The sequence below is a fragment of the Leptodactylus fuscus genome, chromosome 6 (assembly GCF_031893055.1).
Source record: "Leptodactylus fuscus isolate aLepFus1 chromosome 6, aLepFus1.hap2, whole genome shotgun sequence".
Taxonomy (NCBI): Eukaryota; Metazoa; Chordata; class Amphibia; order Anura; family Leptodactylidae; genus Leptodactylus; species Leptodactylus fuscus.
Genome location: NC_134270.1, coordinates 110,304,006 through 110,324,012, shown reverse-complemented (window position 1 = coordinate 110,324,012; position 20,007 = coordinate 110,304,006).

The window sequence follows — 20,007 nt, the reverse complement described above, 5'->3', positions numbered from 1 at the left end:
TTTAGAATACAGGAAGGGAGAAGAGGAGATATCAGGAAAAGCTTCTGAAACAGGGAGATGGGAAAATCCTTTTAATAACCTATTTTACTCTACCCATGGGTACTATAAACCTGTTCAAGCAATGCAAAAAGATACATAGCTGTAGGAATGCACGGATAACAGTGACACCTGCAAAGTCTGCCACATAAAAAGGCACCAATCTTATATGTGGAACATGATATACTGTATGGTGGGCACAGTGCGGCTTCAGGCGGCGCTATGCCAGGGCCAGGGCCCCAGGGAGGGCAGCATTTTTGCTTACCTAAGCCAGTCCAGGACAAGCTGGCAGGTTCACCCCTGGTGGGCACTGTTACATATTACAGACTCACTGCTGTCGGAAACTCATATTCTTTTAAAGAGTTCTAACTTTCCCTGTCTGCAAATACTGTAATAAGTGGAGGTCCTATAATACCTGGAGGTTCATAATACCTACAGATAAATACCACAGGTACTATAGCAAAAGAAAAGACCACACTTAGAGTACATGGCGCCCCTTAATATAGATTAGGCAATCGTCACCTTGTCATATAATAGGCACATCCTCTAAAGGTACAGCCTTATCAAAACTGGGGTTCAAAATCCTGGTCTTGATAAATTGCCCTCTTTGACTTTTTCACATAGTCCAAATTTTTGCAATTGACTGACTCTATAGATAAATATAAATGACCAAGGTAGGATGTTGGTATCCCGTATATCTCATGTCCTTACAGAAGTTTTCAAACAGATGGATCTTTGCCTACTTTACTTTCTGGTGCTGTCCTCCTGACAATGTTTTGTAACATGTTATTTTTATCAAGGTCTGTAGAGGAAATGACTCAAATCGAAATGTAAGAATCAAGCAGAAAGGTTTTCATTTTGTAAGAAATAGTGAATGTTAATAGATTATAAAAGACCAGATCGAGGAGACTTTACACTGTTATAAGGCGGGTATTATGTCTTTATTGTCTTTGCAGGTCTATTATTATTTCTGTCTGTCACTATCATTTATATACCATTTCCTCTTGATGGAAAGAGCGGAAGAAACCAAAACATTTTTTTTGCAATCTAATAGGAGGACATATCAGTATCTGTGTGTCTGATAGTGCTCAGTAATCACATTTGCCTCAGAATCTTAAACCTACGTACTCCAGAAAACTGATGTAAAAGTACCATATTTTTCGGACTATAAGATGTACTGGACTATAAGATAAGGTTTTAAAGGAGGAAAATAAGGGAACAAAAGCAAAAAAATGGTAAAATATTTCATATATGGGAGTTGTAGTACAGCTGTATGCTGTATGCATAGAGCGGTTTTTTTTTTTTTTTGTGGGGTCAGATGTACTTTTTAGTTCTACCATTTTGGGAAATGTCTATTGCTTAAATCACCTTTTATTTAAATCAGTGACAAACCGGTGGAAAAAAAACAGCCAATTTGCACTTTTGATTTTGCCGTTCACCGTACAGGAAAAATATTAGTAGACCGGGCATTTTCGAACACAGGGATACCTAGTGTATTTGAGTTTCACAGTAATCTTCTACTTTTATATGTATTCTAAAGGAGGTAATTTAGAACTTTTATTTATTTTATTTTTTATTATATCTTTTTAAAACTTTTTTTTTTTTACTATTTTATTAGCCCTCCCTTAGGTGGCTTGAACCTGCAATCTTATTTTTATTTTATTTTTTTATTTTTATGGTAGAGTTGGAAGGGACCTCAAGGGCCATCGGGTCCAACCCCCTGCGAGTGCAGGTTTTCCTAAATCATCCCAGCTATATATTTATCCAGATTCCGCTTGAAGATTTCCATTGATGGAGCGCCCACCACCTCCCGTGGCAGCCTATTCCACTCTCTCACTACCCTCACTGTCAGAAAGTTTTTCCTAATGTCTAATCTGTATCTCTTTCCCTTTAGTTTCATCCCATTGCTTCTTGTACTTCCTTGTGTTAATGAGAATAGGGTCGATCCCTCTGCACTGTGACTACCTTTCAGATATTTGTAGACTGCTATTAAATCTCCCCTCAGCCTTCTCTTCTGCAAACTAAACAATCCCAATTCTTTTAGCCGCTCCTCATAGGACATGGTTTGCAGACCTTCCACCATTTTGGTTGCTCTTCTCTGGACTTGCTCCAATATATCGATGTCTTTCTTGAATTGAGGCGCCCAGAACTGTACACAGTATTCCAGGTGTGGTCTGACCAGGGAAGAGTAGAGCGGAATAATGACCTCTCTTGATCTAGATTCAATGCTTGTCTTAATACAGCCCAGAATTTTATTAGCCTTTTTTGCAGCAGCACCGCACTGTTGGCTCATGTTGAATTTGTGATCTACTATTATGCCCAAGTCCTTTTCCCCTATGCTATCACTTAGTTCTATTCCTCCCATACTATATATGTTTTTTACATTTCTGTTACCCAGATGTAGAACTTTGCATTTGTCCCTGTTAAATACCATTTTGTTCGCCTCAGCCCATTGTTCCAGTGTGTCTAAGTCCTTTTGAATACACTCTCTCTCCTCTCTAGTGTTGGCTATTCCTCCTATCTTCGTATCATCTGCAAATTTTATGAGTTCCCCAATAATTCCATCGTCCAGATCATTTATAAAGATATTAAAAAGTACTGGGCCCAGAACAGAGCCCTGCGGCACCCCGCTTTTGACTTTTTGTTCCAGTTCGATGTGTAGCCATTTAGTATTACATTAAGCCAGTTGTGAATCTACCTAACTGATTTTTTGTCAAAGCCATACTTAATCATTTTTTCAATAAGAAGGTTATGTGATACTTTATCAAATGCCTTACTGAAGTCAAGATATACTATGTCCACGGCATTCCCTTGGTCCAACCATTCAGTGATTTTGTTGTAGAAGGAAATCAGGTTACTCTGACAAGATTTATTGGTCATAAAGCCATGCTGGCTCTGGTTAATTAATGCCTTCCCATCCAGGTACCGAAGTAAATGTTCCTTGACAATTTGCTCAAAGATTTTTCCTGCTATCGAGGTCAGACTTACCGGCCTGTAATTTCCTGGATCGTCCCTTTTCCCCTTTTTGTAGATGGGGACAAAATTTGCCCTTTTCCAATCTAAAGGGACCACTTCTGTTTCCCATGACTTACCGAAGATTATAGCAAGGGGTTCTGTTATCATTTAATTGCAAGTCCCACAGATTGCAATACAAGTGTAAGCAATAGTAATATTGCTATGACAGGCCTGGGAGCCTTCAGTAGGCTCCCAACTGTCACTGGAACAGGCCGGCTCCTGCGACCTCGCTGCGCAGGACCCGGCCTGCAACTTTAAAAGTTATGGGGCTATGTTTAAACTTTGGGAGGGGACTTTGAAGTACTAATGCCCACGATCAGAGAAAACTCTGATTGTGGGCATCAGCTCCGGTGTCTCCGTTGTAAGTTACAGCGGAGACCCGGTTGCTATGGCGACCGCTCTGTCATAGAGCTGCTGCCATTATTCTTACCAACCCGGCATCTGATGTAATAGAACGGTGGATGCCGAGGAGGGTTTTAGGACAAGTGCCGGGGCCGCAGAATCGCCCCACTTCTGTCGCTGCAGGAAACCAGCAGTGGCAGGAGCGTGGTGATGCTGCAATTACGCTACTCCACCCCCCTTATAGTCCACATTCGAACTATAAGACGAACCCCCATTTTCCTCCCAAATTTTGTACATGGGCCTGATTTGCACCAAAGATTCAGGAATGCCACAGCAAATTAGATATATTATAACGCTCAACAGAAAACTGGCATGAGTTATAACTAAACTTTGTACCAGCCCATGACTGGCATAGATTTCAATTCTGGTGCAACTACAGGTGCCAGAATTATTAAACATGCTCATATAATTATTTTTTTTTTTAGCAATCTTTCATTTTGATCTTATCTTTTCAAGACCTAAATTCAGTGAATATGAAATACACCAAACCAACTAACGTGCAAGAAAAGAGTTTGAAAGGACCATGACCCCTAAGTAGTGCGGCAGCCTCTTCATTCTGAGGATTATCCCCAGGGACAGAACCCCACAGGGTAGGATGAAATATATTATAAAAAAATCAAGTTAAAAGTATATAAATCAAAAATTCAGCTCTGCCACATCTGCATTAAAAAACAAAATACAAAAGGACTGTATGCAGCCCACCCATGTTTGGACGTTATCAATCTTCAACAATTCTAAGTCTATCTTGTGAAGACAATTCAATGGATGAACCGGGTCAACCCCTCCAGTCGGGGCAAACAAACCACAGGCAAAAGAAGTAAAAGATCCAGCATCCCAGGTCTTGTAAATAAAACTTAGTTTGTATTCCATCTTGTGTCTGAACAACAAGAATGCCATTAAAATAATAAAATGAAGGGTATCATCCCTTAGAGTATAGGAGGAAGTAGATCAGCTGACGCGTTTCGAGGAACTTATCCTCTTAGTCTTAGCTGACATCTGCATTAAAGGACAAGATAATGGGACAGAGTTACAATAACAGTTACAAGATGATGGGCATAGGTGACCGTTTCCTGCCGCAGACAACCGTGTTAAATATACATTTAAACATTGGCAAAATCTGTCAGTCAGGTCTATGAAAGGAATAAGAAGAGCAGTCAGAAGTACAGCATAAGGTGATGTGGTCAGTAACATAATATGCAACACTTTTGCTGTCTTCAACATTTCGATTTGAAACATTTCATTTTCTCTCCAGAGCTAGGAACTGTATGGGGAATATTCCCTTGTAGCACACATCAGACAGGCGGACAGCTCCATCACACATGCATGAGACACTTTTTGAGAAGACATTCATCATATATATTTCAAATCTAGAATAAATAATATAGAGCCATGAAACAGAGAAGGAAAGTCTTAACTCTTCCTCTGCAGCTATAATAGTATTGAATCTCCTTAGTCTTTTCCTCTTTGATACCATAAGACGACTGGAGTTGTCTGTGAACTTGTTGACTATGTAATGGATATATAAGAAGACAACATAATTATATATTTTTACTGTTCCACAATTGGAGTGTCTTTTTCTATTCACCTCTTTGCATAAGAACATTAAGACTTGGTGACAGCAGCCATTGTTGAGCGGGTTTCAAGTGTTCATAAGTTTATCCCTAGGCTTTGAATGCAAATGCTAGGAAACATCATGCATCATAGGTAACTATTATAGTTACATAACATCTACAGTACAAGAAGTATACTTTGTAATTGATGGGAATAATTATTTTTATCTGTAAAACTTTAGATATGAGGTATACATATAGGCAGCTTCATGAAGTGGTCAACAAACGTTAGCATGGCTAAGATACATTTGTTACAATGAGTGTGATGCCTACTGCAGGAATTATCAAAGCTCTGTTTAAAGGGATTCTACCATTATTTTTATTTTTTTTCTGTGGATAACATGTTAGAATAGCCTTTAGAAAGGCTATTCGTCTCCTACCTTTAGAAGGGATCTTCGCCGCGCCTTTCCTTAGTAATACTGTTTTTATCGGTATGTAAATTAGTCCTCTGGCAGCGAAGGGGGCGGGCCCCAGGGCTGAAAATGCGATGAGGGCGTCCCCACCGCTGCCCGAGAACAGGATCCTGCGCCGCCTCTATCTTCTGCTGGATTCTCCCCTTCTTTCTTCAGCAGCATCACCTCTGTCAGCTCTTACACTAGTAGAGCCGACTGCGCATGCGCGGCCATAGTTCCGAGGCCGCAATTGCGAGCATGCTACTAGTGTAAGAGCCGACAGAGGTGACGCTGCTGAAAAAAGAAAGACCTGCCAATGACGACTGCATTATTCCAATACAGCGTCATCTACTGGCTGAAGCTGAGAACACGACAGTGGGAAGTAGGGCTCATGTTATATTGCTCCCTAAGGCTGTATTCACACTGAGTAACGCTGGCGTTTTTTGTGCTTATTTTTGCACATAGCGCCGCGTTAACGCCGTGCTATTTTGCGGTGGCATTGCCCAGCGTTAACACGGCGTATGTGCGGCGTTAACGCAGCGCTATGTGCAAAAATAAGCACAAAAAACGCCAGCGTTACTCAGTGTGAATACAGCCTAATACAGAGCAGCACAGTTTCTGTGTTTTGTCAAACATGCACTCAGACATTATATCTATATAGATATTTGAAAATAGAAATAGTGCTACAGAATTGTCACCTCAAGATATTACTATGGGTAAGGTATGTATATTACATTGTGCTATATCTGTTGTATGTATTATCAAAGCATGTTAATGACCTACTAGATGTTTCAGCTTTATTTCATTATGGAACCACTATCCTTTATAATGTACTGCCAACATATCCTTTCCTACTGTATAAAAAACAAAGCCCTGTGTAGTAAGGACTTCCAGACATGTTTGACTCCCTTCCAAGGTTTGATTATAATAGGTTTGTTAGCAGTATGTAAACATGGAGATGCATATGGGTCTGCATGGGAGCCTTATATACAAAGTATCTACTTACAAAGTAGCTTCATGTTTTTATACAAAACTGATTGGAGATATACATAAATGGATACAGATCCTTTAAATCGATTCTACCATTAAACTACTTTTTTTTCTAATGAACACGTCGGAATAGCCTTAAGAAAGGCTATTCGTCTCCTACCTTTGACGTGGTCTCTGCCGCGCCGTTCCGTAGAAATACCGGTTTTAACCAGTATGCAAATGAGCTCTCCGCAGCAATGAGGGCGGGCCCCAGCGCTGAAAGGCCGATGAGCGCATCCCCATTGCTGCCCGAGAGCCAGCTCCTGTATTAAACTGCAAGAACGGCTACCCCAAAATGGCCGCCGACTGGCTCCTGTATTGAACTGCAAGAGCGGCTACCCAAAAATTTTGGGGTGGCCTCTCTATGCTCCTCTATCGAACTACAAGAGCAAGAGAAGCCAGAAGAGGCGGAGTTGCTGCAGAAGAAGGAGGCGGCGCAGGAAAGAGCTCTGGGCAGCAATGGGGATGCGCTCATCGGCCTTTCGGTGCTGGGGCCCGCCCTCATTGCTGCGGAGAGCTCATTTGCATACTGGTTAAAACCGGTATTTCTACGGAACGGCGCGGCAGAGACCACGTCAAAGGTAGGAGACGAATAGCCTTTCTTAAGGCTATTCCGACGTGTTCATTAGAAAAAAAAAGTAGTTTAATGGTAGAATCCCTTTAAAATAAGATACTGAATCAGATATTTATCTTGGCATTAAAAAGATTATCTAGGATTGGAGAAACATAGCTTCTTACCACCAAAAAAAGAGCACTACTTCTGTCCATGAATATGTCTGTTATAGCAATATATACTGTGGGGAAGGTAGCTTGGTAGCAGCAATGATACAGACCCAACCAGTCAGAGACAGGGACACAAAATGTGGTGCAAACAGGTTTATTTAGAAAAAATGGTAAAAAATAAACCTTCACTTCAGGCACAAAAATAAGCAAAATAAAATACAGCCTTAACTTCAGGCAAAAAAACCAAACAACCCTCATGCTCGTCCGAGCTCTATCTAATACAGCATAAGGCTACGTGTGCCCTACTTCTGGCTGCACGATCAAACAACAAGTCCTAGCTTGTTCTCACCACAACTTAGCTCTCCAGGACAGATCGAGGCACCTCCACTCACTCCCAGGATCTGCCCTGAAGTGCAGGCTCTGCAGTCTTTTATGGCCCAATAATGAGCCTGACCCAGTCCTGGGGCTGAGGCCTATTCAAGACTCGCCCTGGACCACACATAGGTCAGGAATCTGGGGGAGATATACCGGGACTCCAGCACTCTCCCTGTAACCTTCTCACAACACCTACACAAATCAATGGAAATTAGCTGCAATATCCCATGCAACCACTGGACAGGTGTGGTGCTGTTTCTGGAAGAATGCAGCCATGTTTTTCTAACTCTGGGAATCTCTTTATTGCCTAATCTATGCTTCTATTTCATCATGATTGTACAAGTTCTATAGCTGTCTGTTATACTGTACTTAGTCTGACTTTCTGTGGCTCTAACATACTCCATAAGTCAGCCCCTTAATGACAAGGCCTGTCAGTATACTAGCATGACATTCTGCATAGAAATGCATTCATTTACATCAAAACTCTGCAGGGATGACAGTAGGACATGAAAAGACATGTGAGATTGTTAATCTCAAATAGTTACTGGAGATGAAAGACCAAGGAGATAGACAGCTGCTTTGTATGGAAGAATTTCAGTAGGTAAGACAGTGTCATCAGGAGCCAGTGGGGGTCCAATAAATAATTAGATTGAAGCGGGGGGCTTACAATATAGCAATGGTGGCCAAGCTGTGCAGGAACGTCCTTTCCTCTATTAATATTGTAGTCTTCTGATCTTTGTCTGCTCGGATCCCGTCCAGTCTATTAGCTGACACCCATTATATTTACGTGAACTAATCACTACTACAGTTGGGGATTTCATATCATTTTCTTATCATGAAAATTGAAAGGATGCATCACTATGTCCTGGGTATTTCAAAGAATTCTTAAGAGAACATGAATAACATTTAAAGTGATATTCCATGTGATACTGTATTATGCCATTATGCAAAGCACAGACACTCTCTTTCATTTTCTTTAGGTTCTTTCCTTTATCATGCACCACTCCTTAGGCCCTGTATTAGGCATAACATATTTCCTTCAAGCTCAATATGTTTTATTTAAATACCTAACAAAAATCCACAAAACCTCATAGCACAATGAACCTGATTTTTACTATATCAATAACCTTTTTTTATATAACGCCAGGAAAAGGGGAAAAAAAAAAAAAAAAAAAAAAACATACTCACCTGTCCCTGGTGCTCCTATGTTTCCCAGCGCAATCCAGTCCTGCTTCTGGTGGAAGCCCTGTCGCATCTGACTGCTGAGACCAAGGCCTAAGAAAAGGACATGGGATGTCACAGGAGAAGTAGGACAAGATAGCAGTGGGAGGCAGGTGAGTATGTTTTTTTTTCCAGCCTCATATAAAAACTGGTTATCCTGGACAATTCCTTTAACCCCTTAAGGACCAGGCCATTTTTTGGTTTCGCATTTTCGTTTTTCCCTCCTCACATTTCAAGAGCCATAACTTTTTCATTTTTCAGTTCACAGAGTCACATGATGGCTTATTGTTTGCGGGACAAATTGTACTTTGTAATGGCACCATTCAATATGCTGTGCAATGTACTGGGAAGCTGGAAAAAAATTCAGAATGAGGCGCAATTGGAGAAAAAATGCATTTGCGCCATTTTCTTATGGGTTTAATTTTTACAGCATTCACTGTTTGGTACAAATGACATGTTACCTGTGTTCTACGTGTCAGTACAAACGCGGTGATACCAAATTTATATAGTATTTGAAATTTTTTGATACTTTTAAAAAAATGATAAACTTTGCAAAATAGAAAAAAAATTTTGTGTCATCATGTTCTAACACCTGTAACTTTTTCATATTTCCATGTATGGAGCTGGTTGTGGTGTCTTTTTATGCGGGACAAGATGACGTTTCTATTGATACCATTTGGGGAAAGATCCGATGGTTTGATCACTTTATATTCAATTTTTTATAGGAGGCAAAGTGTTGAAAAAAACGCTTTTTGGCTGTTTTTATTTTTTTTGTTGCTACGCCGTTCGCAGTACGGGATAAATGTTTTAATATTCTAATAGTTCAGGCATTTTGGAGCGCAGGGATACCTAATATGTTTATGTTTAATGTTCTTTAATTACTTTTATAGCTGATCTAGGGAAAGGGGGGTGATTTGAACTTTTATATTTTTTTATTTTTTTTATACTTTTAAAAACTTTTTTTTTTTCTTCTGTTACATTTATGATCAGACCCCTTAGGTACCTTGAAACCTAGGGAGTCTGATCGCTCATACTATTCACTGCAATACTACAGTATTGCAGTGAATAGGAAAATCGCAGGACTTCTATTAGACGATGCCTCTGGCATCGTCTAATAGATCTCATGCAGAGACAAGCCTGGAAGCCTTCAATAGGCTTCCGGCTGTCATAGCAACCGATCACCGCCCTCTTGTGACGTTCAGGATGGCGGCGATCGGCAAAACATGGCGGCGCCCATGCCGCCGGCGCCGTTTACACACTGCGGTCACGTTTGACCGCAGTGTGTAAAGGGTTAACAGCAGCGATCGGCTCGGGCACCGACCGCTGCTGTTAGTGGCAGGTCCTGGCTGTATTATACAGCTGGCATCTGCCGTGTATGGAGCGAGCTCAGCGTGTGAGCTCGCTCCATACATCCCCATGCGACCCATGACGTACAGTTACGTCAAGGGTCGCTAAGGGGTTAAGTATATTTTAAGGAATGACAAAGTGAGTCTCTATATTGTGCTCCTCCCAGTCAAGACCTGTACTAAGCATAACACAATGCATTCCTTTTGCATAGAGTATTTTACTAAAAATGACGTTTTAATGATGTATTGGGAGCACAGAACACAATAAGGGATTTGTAAGTCTGTACATCATTGGTGTCCTTATTATTTATATATTATGCTTACTTGTATAGCGCCATCATATTCCGCAGCGCTTTACAGACATTGTTAGTTACTGTCCCACATAGGGCTCACAATATACTTTCTCTATCAGTATGTTTTTGGAGTGTGGGAGGAAACCGGAGTACCCGGAGGAAACCCATGCAAACAAAGGGAGAACATACAAACTCCTTGCAGATGTCGTCCTTGGCAGGATTTTAACTCAGGATTCCAATGTTAACCCTGAGCCACTGTACTGTCCTTTAAAAATAAGAAGGGGGATTAAACATTGATAAATGCAAAAAGAACTGATTGTTGGTTGGCTTTAAATCCACAGTTTGACAGATGATGTGATATATTCTAGAAGTGAGACAATTAAAAAAGAGAACCCCTAAAGAACAACTGATAAGACCTAAGTCAGTGAGACAATGAAAGAGTTCCATATATTACAATGGCTATTATCATGTACTTCAAAAAATTGCACTTCACAACGATTTTTTTCAATAGTATTTCAATGCTCCTTTTATCTGTTATTGCTCTTAAATGCCCTTTTAGACCCAAGTCACTTATTCTCCACCAGCAGTTGAAATTACAATAAAATGCCAGTACCTGTGATCTGACTTAGTCCGTGATCTCGACAAGCTAATAATTGCATTGAAAGTTAAAAGCAGAGCAGAGCTACCGACTCTCGAGCATTTCCCATAAAGGCATTCTTTTAACTTGTTTGTTCTGTCTCCGTGAGCCGGGTTCTCCTTTGACCTGATCATCCTTTAATCTGTTTTTTTTTTTTTTTTCTTTTTTTTTTTTCTTATGAAATTTCTCAAAACGGTTCTCAAGTACCTTGGAATATTGCTGACTACTCCACTACATATAATGACTTTTCCTCCATTAATTTTCATATATATGACTGATTAAGGCTAAGACCCTACATTATGGATAAGCAGCGTTATTTTTTTTACAAATTTTGTTGTGGCTTTTTTTTTTTTTTTTTTTTAACCAAAGTCAGGATTGGATTTAATTGAAGGGAAATGTTATATTTACTAGAAAAACAAAAAAGAGAAAGCACCGCGCTACACCTAGTGCATTATCACTTGGTAACAGAAGATTCTAATAACAAGTGTAGGGATAATCACTTTATTCAGCTGTGATGTGTCACAGCCCAAATATAGCTAGAAAAAAAACACAGGGTAATCTCAGCAGCAGATCCAGCCGTATAGAAACGTAACAGACCAGAAAAGTAGGACCAACTTCATAGAAACTCTATTTGCCACAATATGAGTTAAGAAGTAAAAGATCCGCGCTTACCCTCAGGATAGTTGAATAATCGCCTTTATTTAAAAATCACAAACAGGGATCTTCATCACTACGCGTTACGGGACACCCTGGTCCCTTTTTCAAGTGCAAAAATAGATCAATGTTTCACAGTTTACGGAGTAGGGTTAATAAACACCGTTCAAATATTCTAAATGGATATCTTAAACACAGTGTGTCCCGACATTTCCTTTCCCAACATAATAAAGACTTCACAGGCTTTAGAGTCACCCCTATAGATTACATCCCGGCTGACGTCCCCAACAGGTTTGAGGTATTGAAGCGTCGCGAGATGTATTGGATATATCAATTAAATACTTTATGTCCCTTGGGGTTAAATGAAGCCCTTGAAGATATTACATCATAGAGCCCTAGGGATTTATTATTTTATTGCTTGAGGATCATTATGGGTAGTTTTGAGGCAACTATTAACTCCTCTGGTAGTTGTATTAAAAATGTTTATAATAATATATCTATTACATAATTTTTATATTAAAAATTTTATATATGGATGTCTATTTTTAGATTTACATGTAAGTATGCAGTATTAATGATGATTTGTATATGTATTGATATTGGCGTGGTTGCGCTTGTTTGGGTGTGTATACACAACTATTGGCCGTCTCGAGCGTTTGAACGCTTTTGAGATGGGTTTATTAATGATAGTGCACATGCGCCCGTCAGTAGGCTGACGCAAGCGCACATCAGTTTTTTCTATCAGTATGGGGCATGATAGCACGCATGCGCCTGTTATGTGGATGACGCATGCATGCACCGGCCTCTTCTTTTCCGGTGGAGCGCAGTAGCGTTCCACAGTAAATGATGGGCAGTAAGAGTTTGGAGTGGACTGCAACATATCGGGGATGGAGAATCGATGGATAAACTCCCTGATATATCAGAGGTATTGCACACCCTTTGTTCTCCTACTAGACCCCCGCTTAGGGGTTAATGAGGAGATGCATGTGTGTTTTCCGGTATATATTTTTGCAGTGCCTCATTTTTTGGGGCAGTTGCCTTTGACCTCTTTTTATTAATATATATCCGCACACTAAGAGGTGACTATCATGTTTTGTTACTATTTTGAAGCTGGATAAGTTTTTTATATGTATATCCTGTCTGTTTATATTTGTGACCATAGAAACATGGAATCATGTGATGTGGAAACGCCCATAGGGAAGGGCTTTCCCCAGCTACTGATCTATTTAAACCTAGTGTTTTTAAACTGTGGAACATTGATCTATTTTTGCACTTGAAAAAGGGACTAGGGTGTCCTGTAACACGTAGTGATGAAGATCCCTGTTTGTGATTTTTAAATAAAGGCGAGTATTCAACTATCCTGAGGGTAAACGCGGATCTTTTACTTCTTAACTCATATTGCGGCAAATAGAGTTTATATGAAGTTGGTCCTACTTTTCTGGTCTGTTATATTTACTATTCCTTTTTAAGCCATTTCCAACTTTGACTACAAAAAACATTGTAAAATCTGAAACAAAAAAACACTGAATTTTTGTAACATGGGACCTTAGCCTAAAAGAGGTTGTCTGAAATGAGAAATTCCAGGATGCTTTTTTAAAGAAACAGTGTCACACTTGACCTCAGCTCTATTCACTTCAATAGAATTCCCCTGCAATTCCAGGCACAACCCATGGCCAGTTTTAGGGTGCTTCCTCTAGATTGCATGTTTCCTGGCCAATCCTTTAATTTTTTTTTTTTTAGCCACAACTAAGAATAGCTACAAAAGGAATTAGAAATAAATAGGAAGCTCTTATATGATTACCTTTTGCTCAAATCACTCCTGGCTTTGGTTCAAAAAACCGCAATAAAATCTGCAACAAAAAAAGTTGTGGCCTCCCAGCGAATACTCTCACCCCCCAGTCCGCCTTAAACTGTGCTGCTCGCTTAGTGCACCTCTCCCCCCTTTCATTCATCGGGCGCTCCCCTCTGCCAATGCCTTCACTGGCTACCCATTGCCCAGCAAATAGAGTTGAAAATACTAACTCTAACATACAAAGCCATCCACAACCTGTCCCCTCTATATATCTCTGACCTAATCTCTGCTAACCTGCCCACACATAACCTCTGATCCTCCAAAGACCTCCTACTCCGCTCTGCCCTCATCCACCCTTCTCACAAAGGTTTTCAAAATTTCTCCCATGCATCCCCCATACTCTGGAACTCCTTACCATGACACATAAAACTGACCCCCACAATCAAAATCTTTAAGACGGCCCTGAAGACTCACCTATTCAGGAAGGCCTACAACCTCCAATAACACTATCACCACACCACCATCTGAGCAGTCTCCCCCTCACCTTCTGTCTCTATCCCTCTTTCCTCATAGATTGTAAGCCCTTGCGGGCAGCGCCCTCTACCCCACTGTGCCAGTTGGTCATTGTTAGTATTATACAATGTATGTATATTTTGTGTACCGTATGTAAATCCTCAAATATATAGCACCATGGAATTAATATAATAATATAAAGCACCATGTAATTAATGGTGCTACATAAATAAATAATAATAATAACGTGGAGCCTCAGCCCAAAAAGGTGGTAACTATATAAATGATGGCCATTCCTTAGTATTGACCATAATCGGAGGGATATTTCAGTTGCTGAAAGATAACTATCATTTTATTATCTCCCCAATTTACCATATAAGGGTGCCTTCACACGATGTAACATGCAGCGTGATCTGGCACGTATACAGCGTGTGAGAGTTTGCGAGCCGTAAAAGCTCCCATTGATTTCAATGGGAGTTAGGATCGTATACACCGCGTTATTTTGCGGCCGTGATTTTGCGGCTGCAAAATAACACGGCGTATACGATCCTAACTGTCATTGAAATCAATGGGAGCTTTTACGGCGCGCAAACTCTCACCCGCCGTATACGTGCCAGATCACCCTGCACATTACATCGTGTGAAGGCAGCCTAAAGTTCTTAATTTTTGTTAATGACTAGAGATGAGCGAACAGTGTTCTATCGAACTCATGTTCGATCGGATATTAGGCTGTTCGGCATGTTCGAATCGAACACCGCGTGGTAAAGTGCGCCATTACTCGATTCCCCTCCCACCTTCCCTGGCGCCTTTTTTGCTCTAATAACAGCGCAGGGTAGGTGGGACAGGAACTACGACACCGGTGACGTTGAAAAAAGTAGGAAAAACCCATTGGCTGCCGAAAACATGTGACCTCTAATTTAAAATAACAGCGCCGCCCAGGTTCGCGTCATTCTGAGCTTGCAATTCACCGAGAACGGAGGCTTCAGTTCACTTAGCTAGGGATCAGATTCTGGGTAGGCAGGGACAGGCTAGGATAGGAAGGAGAAGAGAACCAACAGCTCTTGTAAGAGCTAAATTCCAGGGAGAAGCTTGTCAGTGTAACGTGGCACTGACGGGCTCAATCGCCGCAACCCAGCTTTCCCCGGATCCTGAATGGAATACACTGACAGTGTATTCCCATATACCCTATATATACACCCCCGATCCCCGTTCCAACGGTGTGCCCCACCACCTTCACCCCAGAAATACCCTGCAAGTCCCCTAGCAATAGAATTGGGGCTATATACACCCACTATTTTTGCTACTGCCATATAGTGCCAGTTTCTGACTGGGAATTCAAAGAATATATTGGGGTTACAAATACCCTCATTTCTTGCTACTGCCATATAGTGCCATTGTCTGACTGGGAATTCCAATAATATATTGGGGTTACAAATACCTTCAAGTCCTGCCACTGACATATAGTGCTATTGTCTGACTGGGAATTCCAAGAATATATTGGGGTTACAAATACCCTCATTTCTTGCTACTGCCATATAGTGCCATTGTCTGACTGGGAATTCCAATAATATATTGGGGTTACAAATACCTTCAAGTCCTGCCACTGCCATATAGTGCCAGTTTCTGACTGGGAATTCAAAGAATATATTGGGGTTACAAATACCCTCATTTCTTGCTACTGCCATATAGTGCCATTATCTGACTGGGAATTCCAAGAATATATTGGGGTTACAAATACCCTCATTTCTTGCTACTGCCATATAGTGCCATTGTCTGACTGGGAATTCCAATAATATATTGGGGTTACAAATACCTTCAAGTCCTGCCACTGACATATAGTGCTATTGTCTGACTGGGAATTCCAAGAATATATTGGGGTTACAAATACCCTCATTTCTTGCTACTGCCATATAGTGCCAGTTTCTGACTGGGAATTCAAAGAATATATTGGGGTTACAAATACCCTCATTTCTTGCTACTGCCATATAGTGCCATTGTCTGACTGGGAATTCCAAGAATATATTGGGGTTACAAATACCTTCAAGTCCTGCCACTGACATATAGTGCCAGTTTCTGACTGGAAATTCAAAGAATATATTGGGGTTACAAATACCCTTATTTCTTGCTACTGCCATATAGTGCCATTGTCTGACTGGGAATTCCAATAATATATTGGGGTTACAAATACCTTCAAGTCCTGCCACTGCCATATAGTGCCATTGTCTGACTGGGAATTCCAAGAATATATTGGGGTTACTGCCTCTGCCTCTGCCACTGCCACTGCTGACTGTGCTGGCGATGCACTCCAGAGGACAAGCCAGGACACCACTTCATCTGCCTCCGCCACTTTGTTGACTTCTTCCTCATCCTCCCCTGTTCCTGTCTTATCTCCTTCTCCTGCACCATCAAAGGCACCATCAGGCGCTTCTTTACAACAACCCACCATCTTTCAGACATTGGAGCGGCGGCAGAAATACACCGCTAACCACCCACACGTGCAAGCCTTGAACGCCAACATCGCTAAACTGCTGGCCCAGGAGATGTTGGCGTTCCGGTTTGTTGAAACTCCCGCCTTCCTGGACCTGATGGCAACTGCGGCACCTCGCTATGCCGTCCCTAGCCGTAACTACTTCTCCCAGTGTGCCGTACCCGCCTTGCACCAGCACGTGTCACTCAACATCAGGCGGGCCCTTAATTCCGCGCTTTGCACAAAGGTCCACTTGACCACCGACGCGTGGACAAGTGCATGCGGACAGGGACGCTACATTTCACTGACGGCACACTGGGTGAATGTAGTTGAGGCTGGGACTGCTTCCCAAACTGGTCCGGTGTACCTCGTCTCCCCGCCTAACATTCCTGGCAGGGACACGAGAAGAACACCCCCCTCCTCCGCCTCCTCCTCCGCCACCGCCTCCTCCTCCGCTCTTAGATTGACCCCAGCTACGAGTTGGAAACGTTGCAGCACTGGCGTTGGTAGACGTCAGCAGGCCGTGCTGAAGCTGATCAGCTTGGGGGACAGACAGCACACTGCCTCCGAGGTGAGGGATGCCCTCCTCGATGAGACGGCAATATGGTTTGAGCCACTGCACCTGGGCCCAGGCATGGTCGTTTGTGATAACGGCCGGAACCTGGTAGCAGCTCTGGAGCTTGCCGGACTCCAACATGTTCCATGTCTGGCCCACGTCTTCAACCTAGTGGTGCAACGTTTCCTAAAGAGCTACCCCAATGTTCCAGAGCTACTGGTGAAAGTGCGGCGCATGTGCGCCCACTTTCGCAAGTCGACAGTAGCCGCTGCTAGCTTAAAATCCAGCAACGCCTGCATGTGCCACAACACCGGCTTTTGTGCGACGTCCCCACACGCTGGAACTCAACGTTTCAGATGTTGAATAGAGTGGTTGAGCAGCAGAGACCTTTGATGGAATACCAGCTACAAAACCCTAGGGTGCCACAAAGTCAGCTGCCTCAGTTTCTCATCCATGAGTGGCCATGGATGAGAGACCTTTGTGACATCCTACAGGTGTTTGAGGAGTCCACAAGGAGGGTGAGCTCTGAGGATGCGATGGTGAGCCTTACAATCCCGCTCTTGTGTGTTCTGAGAGAATCCCTGATTGACATCAGGGATAACTCAGATCACACAGAGGAGTCAGGGATAGCATCCGATCCGTCACAGCTGGAGAGTAGGTCCACACATCTGTCCGCTTCATCGCGTTTAATGGAGGAGGAGGAGGAGGAAGAAGAAGAGTTGTCCGATGATGTGATGGTGATACAGGAGGCTTCCGGGCAACTTCGAATCGTCCCATTGTTGCAGCGCGGATGGGTAGACATGGACGATGAGGAGGAAATGGAGATTGAACTTTCCGGTGGGGCCAGAGGAGTCATGCCAACTAACACTGTGGCAGACATGGCTGAGTTCATGTTGGGGTGCTTTACAACCGACAAGCGTATTGTCAAAATCATGGAGGACAACCAGTACTGGATCTTTGCTATCCTTGACCCCCGGTATAAAAACAACATCTCGTCTTTTATTCCGGTAGAGGGGAGGGCCAATCGCATCAATGCTTGCCACAGGCAATTGGTGCAGAATATGATGGAGATGTTTCCAGCATGTGACGTTGGCGGCAGGGAGGGCAGTTCCTCCAGTAGGCGACCAAGTTCTCACCGGTCCACACAAACGAGGGGCACACTGTCTAAGGTCTGGGACACCTTGATGGCACCCCCTCGCCAAAGTGCCACCACGGAGGGTCCTAGTGTCACCAGGCATGAGAAGTATAGGCGCATGTTGCGGGAATACCTTTCCGACCACAGCCCTGTCCTCTCCGACCCCTCTGCGCCCTACACGTATTGGGTGTCGAAGTTGGACCTGTGGCTTGAACTTGCCCTATATGCCTTGGAGGTGCTGTCCTGTCCTGCCGCCAGCGTCCTATCTGAGAGGGTGTTCAGTGCAGCCGGTGGCATCATCACTGACAAGCGCACCCGTCTCTCAGCTGAGAGTGCCAACCGGCTCACTTTGATAAAAATGAACCACCACTGGATAGAGCCTTCATTTTCGTGCCCACCTGTGTAAAGCACCCCAACATGAAACTCCATGTCTGTGCTCAACCTCTCCAATTCCTCCGCATCCTCATACTCATCCACCATAAGCGTTGCACAATTCTGCTAATACTAGGCTCCCTCCACCCTGATTTCCCCCAACTCTGCTGGTTAGAGGCTCCCTCCACCCTGATTTCCCCCAACTCTGCTGTTTAGAGGCTCCCTCCACCATGAATTGGTCCAAACTGGGGTTTTTAGAGGCTCCCTCCACCATGAATTTCCCAAAACTTGGCTGTTTAGAGGCCCCCTCCACCATGAATTTCCCAAAACTTGGCTGTTTAGAGGCTCCCTCCACCATGAATTGGTCCAAACTGGGGTTTTTAGAGGCTCCCTCCACCATGAACTTCCCATAGCTTGGCTGTTTAGAGGCTACCTCCACCATGAATTGGTCCAAACTGGGGTTTTTAGAGGCTCCCTCCACCATGAACTTCCCATAGCTTGGCTGTTTAGAGGCTCCCTCCACCATGAATTGGTCCAAACTGGGGTTTTTAGAGGCTCCCTCCACCATGAATTGGTCCAAACTGGGGTTTTTAGAGGCTCCCTCCACCATGAATTGGTCCAAACTGGGGTTTTTAGAGGCTCCCTCCACCATGAATTGGTCCAAACTGGGGTTTTTAGAGGCTCCCTCTACCATGAATTGGTCCAAACTGGGGTTTTTAGAGGCTCCCTCCACCATGAATTTGCCCAAACTCTGCTGGTTAGAAGCTCAATCCACCCTGATTTTCAAAACAAATGTTGGTGCCAACCTCAACTTACTACAAGGGCCAAATTCACTGCTGGTGACAAGCTCTCCTCACTCCAAGTGCCAAATACACATGTTTCAAGGTGTTTTCCTACTGTCTGAGAGGTGGTATTGCGTGTGCAAAGTGTGTAGTTGTTAGGCTGTGATGTTGGGGTTATAGAGGGTCTTTGGTGTGTTAGATGCCCCCAGACATGCTTCCCCTGCTGTCCCAGTGTCATTCCAGAGGTGTTGGCATCATTTCCTGGGGTGTCATAGTGGACTTGGTGACCCTCCAGACACGGATTTGGGTTTCCCCCTTAACGAGTATATGTTCCCCATAGACTATAATGGGGTTCGAAACCCGTTCGAACGCACGAACAGTGAGCGGCTGTTCGAATCGAATTTCGAACCTCGAACATTTTAGTGTTCGCTCATCTCTAATTATTACATGTTCCGTTTTGTACTTGACCTCACTCTTATTTGATTGTATTACGTTTCATACAACTTTTGTTACACTAATATATGATGTTAAAATGTAAAAATTCCAATAAAAAACAGATTTAAAAGAGAATCCATCAGTTTGTGAACGCACTCACTCATTCCTGTATACTATTATACGGTATATACGGCAGTATATACCCTCAATATATCTACCCTT